Below are 7,317 nucleotides of genomic sequence, written 5' to 3' on the forward strand. Positions count from 1 at the left end.
CATGATGCTAGACCACCAACCAGTAACACTCGTTTACCAGCGACGCGTCACAGCTCCGCCTCTATTTTGTTTATGAGCCGACTGTTCTGAGGGTACGGGACACGCCAGAAGCCAGCGACAAAGCGAGCCAGCGCGCGGGCGGGCGAGCGAGTCAGGTAGCGAACCAGCGGACTAGAGCGGCAGACGACTGCCATACCAAAAGCGGGCGACGCCTCGATCACGCCGTCCTCAGCAAACAAGTTAGCAACAGCAGCATTACGAGCGTCGCTACGTCAAGGGCGCTGCGGTTGTCGCTCTCGTCCGACGATAGCGAGGGTAGTCGTAGACCAGGGGGGAAAGACGTGTGTGGGGGGTCATGCCATGAACAGACTTCGACACCAGTTTGGTGAATCTCATCCCCCGATGCCACAACGAAGACAAGATGAAGAAGGGTGCAAAGGATACTGTCGTATGACACCCCCATCAGCCGTCCCTCACACTACTGTAACCAGTCCAGAATTCCATCAGCAAACACATTACGCTTCACCTGTAGGTGCTGAGGGGACCGACCCCCACTGTGACTGTGAGGTAAACAGACCTTATTTGAAAACCTTTACCGGTAGGTGGTGGTCGAGATGATGAAGGCCTGGGTTGGCCCAGGCATTATGATACAATTTGTAATCATAAGTTGCAAGTTAAAATGGAACTTTACCGTACTAACAATGTGAATTGATGATATTGATATACATGAATGCAACTCGCTTTCTACTCCTAAGCATTCTCGCCCGTCCTTCCGTCCGTGCTTATTGCATCACAGATCTGCCACAGGGTGGAATGATAATGCATAGCGCTAATCAGCCCCTCAGCATCCATTACTGCCTCAAGGTCGACTGCCAGAGAGCAGGGAAGAGAGCGAGCCAGGCGCTAGTAAAATCCCGCGAAATATCAAACTCATGACAATCGCCCTCCTCCTCCTCCTCCTCCTCCTCCTCCTCGCTCGATTTCGCCTGGCCGCTTTTGGTGTGTCTGTACCCTAAGTCTTGTGTCTCCTCTGACGAAGTGATTATTACACGAAAGTGCGCTTGGGAACTTACCGTGTTTCATTTTTCTCGTGGTTACCAGCAAATGCTATATCGCGCGCACCACTGTGACCTACTGCAATATATATATATATATATATATATATATATATATATATATATATATATATATATATATATATATATATATATTGACATGTGAAGCGGCCAGGGTAAATCATGGAGAGGTGTGTGGGGCCTGGTTGAGGACAGGGTTATGTGGTGTCGGTGCATTACACATGACAGCTAGAGAATGAATGTGATCGGATGTGGCCTGTCTTCCTCTGTCCCTGGCGCTAACACGGGAAACGGCGAACAAGGGGGTATATATATATATATATATATATAGATATATAGATAGATAGATATAATGAAAAGCGGCGTCAAATGACGAAGAACACCATCATAATCAAGAGACCATCCTACTGGCGGAGCTGAATTTCTGGCCAATCGTTCTCATTAAACCAAGGTAACCTTATCCCAACGTCCTCCATAACCTAACCTGGAAATAACATCTTGCATCCCCCAGATGATTATCTGTAATATACCCGGGTTGCCCTCCATAAGTGTCCAGTACCCTTATCAGGGTGATCACACACACACACACACACACACACACACACACACACACACACACACACACACACACACACACACACGAGACGACCTGATTGTCCTCCTCATAAGGCTGTATTAAGAAGCCTTTTTAAGGGAGGATGGAGGAAAGTGTCTCGTCTCTCCCGGCCTTCTGCAGGAGGAGGTGAGTGAAGTACGTTATATTGGACGTCTGTTTATAGAGGTGTTGGTGTGGGGTCCCGCTCTGCCAGGCTGGGAATGTCACCGTCTTGTCGCAGCTGATGGGGGAGTCAGTTGACACCTAGGCTATTTCTGGTCATCCTTATAATGAAGGAATGGTCGTTAGCTTGACCTTATTAAAGCGATGTGTTAATGATGGTTTTATGTTGGTCCTTCGTCACAAAGTTTGTTGTTTAATCTTTCTTTAATATTTGTTATCGTTATCTTCCTGTGTTTAGATGGGGAAGAAGCTGCAGAAATTGATGTGTTCTTAAAGTCCGTGGGAGTGGACGTGATAGCGGGTGGAACCTTAGTGTGGGTGGGAAGGGGGTGGATCGTGGGTACGAAAAAAGAGTGTGTGGGAGGAGAGGTCACTTTGTATTAAAGTGAAGGTTAAAGACGCTGTAGTCCCGAGAGTGTTGTGTGGACGTGAGTCTTGCAAGGCTTTCCATGCACGGGGAGGTTGAGGGTGGACGTCTTGGGAATGACATGCTTGAGGACGATATGTGACGTGAGGCGGGCTCATCGCGTGGGAGGGAGAGTAGTGTGGTTGACAGAGCTGACCAGGTGGAATGGTTCGGGGACATGGAGACGATGAACGAAGAAAGACGGATCCAGGGAGTATATCTGGAGGGAGTGGAGGAGGCTTTGGGGTACCCCTCTTGGGGTCTGAACATTCAGGAGGGTAAGAGGCGTGCATAGGATTAGGATAAATTGTATCGATGTGGTATATGGGGAGCGGGATGACTTGCAATGAATGAGCTTAAGCAGGGAATATAAATTTACTAAGATAAACACTGGCGTATGTATGAGGCTTGGCTATGGATAGTGTTATCGTTTTTGTCCATAATATACATGACAGCTGGAGATTGGATGTGTGCAAATAAGGCAATTGTTCGTTTTCTCCTGGCGCTGCCCTGCTGAGGTGTGAAAGGCAGTAATATATATATATATATATATATATATATATATATATATATATATATATATATATATATATATATATATATATATTTATCTATCTATTTATTATACTTTGTCGCTGTCTTCCGCGTTAGTGAGGTAGCGCAAGGAAACTACGAAAGAATAGCCCAACCCACCCACATATACATGTATATACGCACACGTCCACGCACGCACATATCCATACCTATACATTTCAACGTATACCTATATATATACATACACAGACATATACATATATACACATGTACATAATTCATACTTGCTGCCTTTATTCATTTCGTCGCCACCCCGCCACACATGAAATGACAACCCCCTCCCCCGCATGCGCGCGAGGTAGCGCTAGGAAAAGACAACATAGGCCACATTCGTTCACACTCAGTCTGTAGCTGTCATGCATAATGCACCGAAACCACAGCTCCCTTTCCACATCCAGGCCCCACGAAACTTTCCATGGTTTACCCCAGATGCTTCACATGCCTTGGTTCAGTCCATTGACAGCACGTCGACCCCGGTATACCACATCGTTCCAATTCACTCTATTCCTTGCACGCCTTTCACCCTCCTGCATGTTCAGGCCTCGATCGCTCAAAATCTTTTTAACTCCATTTTTCCACCTCCAGTTTGGTCTCCCACTTCTCGTTCCCTCCACCTCCGACACATATATCCTCTATGTCAGTCTTTCCTCACTCATTCTCTCCATGTGACCAAACTATTTCAACACACCCTCTTCTGCTCTCTCAACCACACACTTTTTATTACCACACATCTGTCTTACCCTTTCATTACTTATTCGATCAAACCACCTCACACAACATATTGTCCTCAAACATCTCATTTCCAGCACGTCCACCCTCCTCCGTACAACCCTGTCTACAGCCCACGCCTCGCAACCATATAACATTGTTGGAACCACTATGTGTTTGTGTGTGTGTGTGTGTGTGTGTGTGTGTGTGTTTGTTAACATTATTATACTTACTGTTAGTAAGTTTTTAAGCCTTTATGTCCTGGAGGTGGAAAGATGGAGTGAAAAAGATTTTGTGTGGTCGGGGCCTGGACGTGCGGGGGGGGTGAGGGGGGGGCGGGGAATGGAGTGAGTTGGAGCGGTGTGGTATGCAGGGGTTGACGTGCTGTCAGTGGATTGAGTCGGGGCATGTGGGGCGTCTGGGGTGAACCATGGAAAGCTGTGTAGGTATGTATATTTGCGTGTATGGACGTGTGTATGTACATGTGTATGGGGGGGGTTGGGCCATTTCTTTCGTCTGTTTCCTTGCGCTACCTCGCAAACGCGGGAGACAGCGACAAAGTATAAAAAAAAAAAAAAGATGTTCTGGAAGGAGGTAAATAAAGTGCGTAAGACATGGGAGCAAATGGGAACTTCAGTGAAGGGCGCAAATGGGGAGGTGATAACAAGTAGTGGTGATGTGAGAAGGAGATGGAGTGAGTATTTTGAAGGTTTGTTGAATGTGTTTGATGATAGAGTGGCAGATATAGGGTGTTTTGGTCGAGGTGGTGTGCAAAGTGAGAGGGTTAGGGAAAATGATTTGGTAAACAGAGAAGAGGTAGTAAAAGCTTTGCGGAGGATGAAAGCCGGCAAGGCAGCAGGTTTGGATGGTATTGCAGTGGAATTTATTAAAAAAGGGGGTGATTGTATTATTGACTGGTTGGTAAGGTTATTTAATGTATGTATGACTCATGGTGAGGTGCCTGAGGATTGGCGGAATGCGTGCATAGTGCCATTGTACAAAGGCAAAGGGGATAAGAGTGAGTGCTCAAATTACAGAGGTATAAGTTTGTTGAGTATTCCTGGTAAATTATAAATGGGAGGGTATTGATTGAGAGGGTGAAGTACATGTACAGAGGGCATGTACAGAGCATCAGATTGGGGAAGAGCAGTGTGGTTTCAGAAGTGGTAGAGGATGTGTGGATCAGGTGTTTGCTTTGAAGAATGTATGTGAGAAATACTTAGAAAAGCAAATGGATTTGTATGTAGCATTTATGGATCTTCATAAGATCCACTGGCGAATCGTCGGTGGATTGAATCGGGGCATGTGAAGCGTCTGGGGTGAACCATGGAAAGCTGTGTAAGTTTGAATTTATTCCTGGGGATAGGGGAGAAAGAATACTTCCCACGTATTCCCTGCGTGTCGTAGAAGGCGACTAAATGGGAAGGGAGCGGGTGGCTGGAAATCCTCCCCTCTCGTTTTTTTTTTTTTTTTTTTTTTTTTTTTTTTTTCTCCAAAAGAGGGAACAGAGAAGGGGGCCAGGTGAGGATTTTCCGTCTAAGGCCCAGTCCTCTGTTCTTAACGCTACCTCGCAAACGCGGGAAATGGCGAATCGTATGAAAAAAAAAAAAAAAAAATTATTATTATTATTATTATTATTATTATTACTTTATTATTATTATTATTATTATCATTATTATTATTATTATTATTATTATTATTATTATTATTATTATTATGATTTATTATCATTTATTATTATTATTATTATTATTATTATTATTATTATTATTATTATTATTATTATTATTATTCTTGCACCGTGCCCATACCTCCTCGGCAGCATCCGGTAGTGAGCCTGGCAGGCAAGTGTCAGTGGAAGTGAGGATGACAGACGAGTGTGTGGGTGTTTAACTTGGAGATGAGGAGATCCTACCTCACTCTGGTGTCTTTAAAGGTTAAGAACCCGGCTGTCGTCCTCTGATGTCTGGGGCTCTGACCAGAGTATGGTAGGTGGCCAGGGGATGGTATGGTAGGTGGCCAGAGGATGGTATGGTAGGTGTCCAGGGTATGGTATGGTAGGTGGCCAGGGTATGGTATGGTAGGTGGCCAGGGTATGGTATGGTAGGTGGCGTGGGGATGGTATGGTAGGTGGCCAGGGGATGGTATGGTAGGTGGCCAGGGTTTGGTATGGTAGGTGGCCAGGGGATGGTATGGTAGGTGTCCAGGGTATGGTATGCTAGGTGGCCAGGGTATGGTATGGTAGGTGGCCAGGGGATGGTATGGTAGGTGGCCAGGGGATGGTATGGTAGGTGACCAGGGTATGGTATGGTAGGTGGCCAGGGGATGGTATGGTAGGTGGCCAGGGTATGGTATGGTAGGTGGCCAGGGGATGGTATGGTAGGTGGCCAGGGTATGGTTTGGTACATGGCAAGGGGATGGTATGGTAGGTGGCCAGGGGATGGTATGGTAGGTGGCCAGGGGATGGTATGGTAGGTGGCCAGGGTATGGTATGGTAGGTGGCCAGGGGATGGTATGGTAGGTGGCCAGGGTATGGTATGGTAGGTGGCCTGGAGATGGTATGGTAGGTGGCCAGGGGATGGTATGGTAGGTGGCCAGGGTATGGTATGGTAGGTGGCCAGGGGATGGTATGGTAGGTGGCCAGGGGATGGTATGGTAGGTGGCCAGGGGATGGTATGGTAGGTGGCCAGGGTATGGTATGGTAGGTGGCCAGGGTATGGTATGGTAGGTGGCCTGGGGATGGTATGGTAGGTGGCCAGGGGATGGTATGGTAGGTGGCCAGGGGATGGTATGCTAGGTGGCCAGGGTATGGTATGGTAGGTGGCCAGGGGATGGTATGCTAGGTGGCCTGGGGATGGTATGCTAGGTGGCCAGGGTATGGTATGGTAGGTGTCCAGGGGATGGTATGCTAGGTGGCCAGGGGATGGTATGGTAGGTGGCCAGGGGATGGTATGGTAGGTGGCCAGGGGATGGTATGGTAGGTGGCCAGGGGACTGTAGGTGGCTAGGGGATGGTAGGTGGCCAGGGGATGGTATGGTAGGCGGCCAGGGGATGGTATGGTAGGTGGCCAGGGGACAGTAGGTGGCTAGGGGATGGTAGGTGGCCAGGGGATGGTAGGTGGTTACCGGATGGTAGGTGGCCAGGGGATGGTAGGTGGCCAGGGAAACCTTAGGGTTAGGTCGATAAAATAGGTACCTGGCTCAGGCTGGGATATATATATATATATATATATATATATATATATATATATATATATATATATATATATATATATAGCATTTATGGATCTGGAGAAGGCATATGATAGAGTTGATAGAGAAGCTCTGTGGAAGGTATTAAGAATATATGGTGTGGGAGGAAAGTTGTTAGAAGCAGTGAAAAGTTTTTATCGAGGATGTAAGGCATGTGTACGTGTAGGAAGAGAGGAAAGTGATTGGTTCTCAGTGAATGTAGGTTTGCGGCAGGGGTGTGTGATGTCTCCATGGTTGTTTAATTTGTTTATGGATGGGGTTGTTAGGGAGGTAAATGCAAGAGTTTTGGAAAGAGGGGCAAGTATGAAGTCTGTTGGGGATGAGAGAGCTTGGGAAGTGAGTCAGTTGTTGTTCGCTGATGATACAGCGCTGGTGGCTGATTCATGTGAGAAACTGCAGAAGCTGGTGACTGAGTTTGGTAAAGTGTGTGGAAGAAGAAAGTTAAGAGTAAATGTGAATAAGAGCAAGGTTATTAGGTACAGTAGGGTTGAGGGTCAAGTCAAT

This window comes from Panulirus ornatus, chromosome 13 (assembly GCF_036320965.1).
Source record: "Panulirus ornatus isolate Po-2019 chromosome 13, ASM3632096v1, whole genome shotgun sequence".
NCBI classification, from domain to species: domain Eukaryota; kingdom Metazoa; phylum Arthropoda; class Malacostraca; order Decapoda; family Palinuridae; genus Panulirus; species Panulirus ornatus.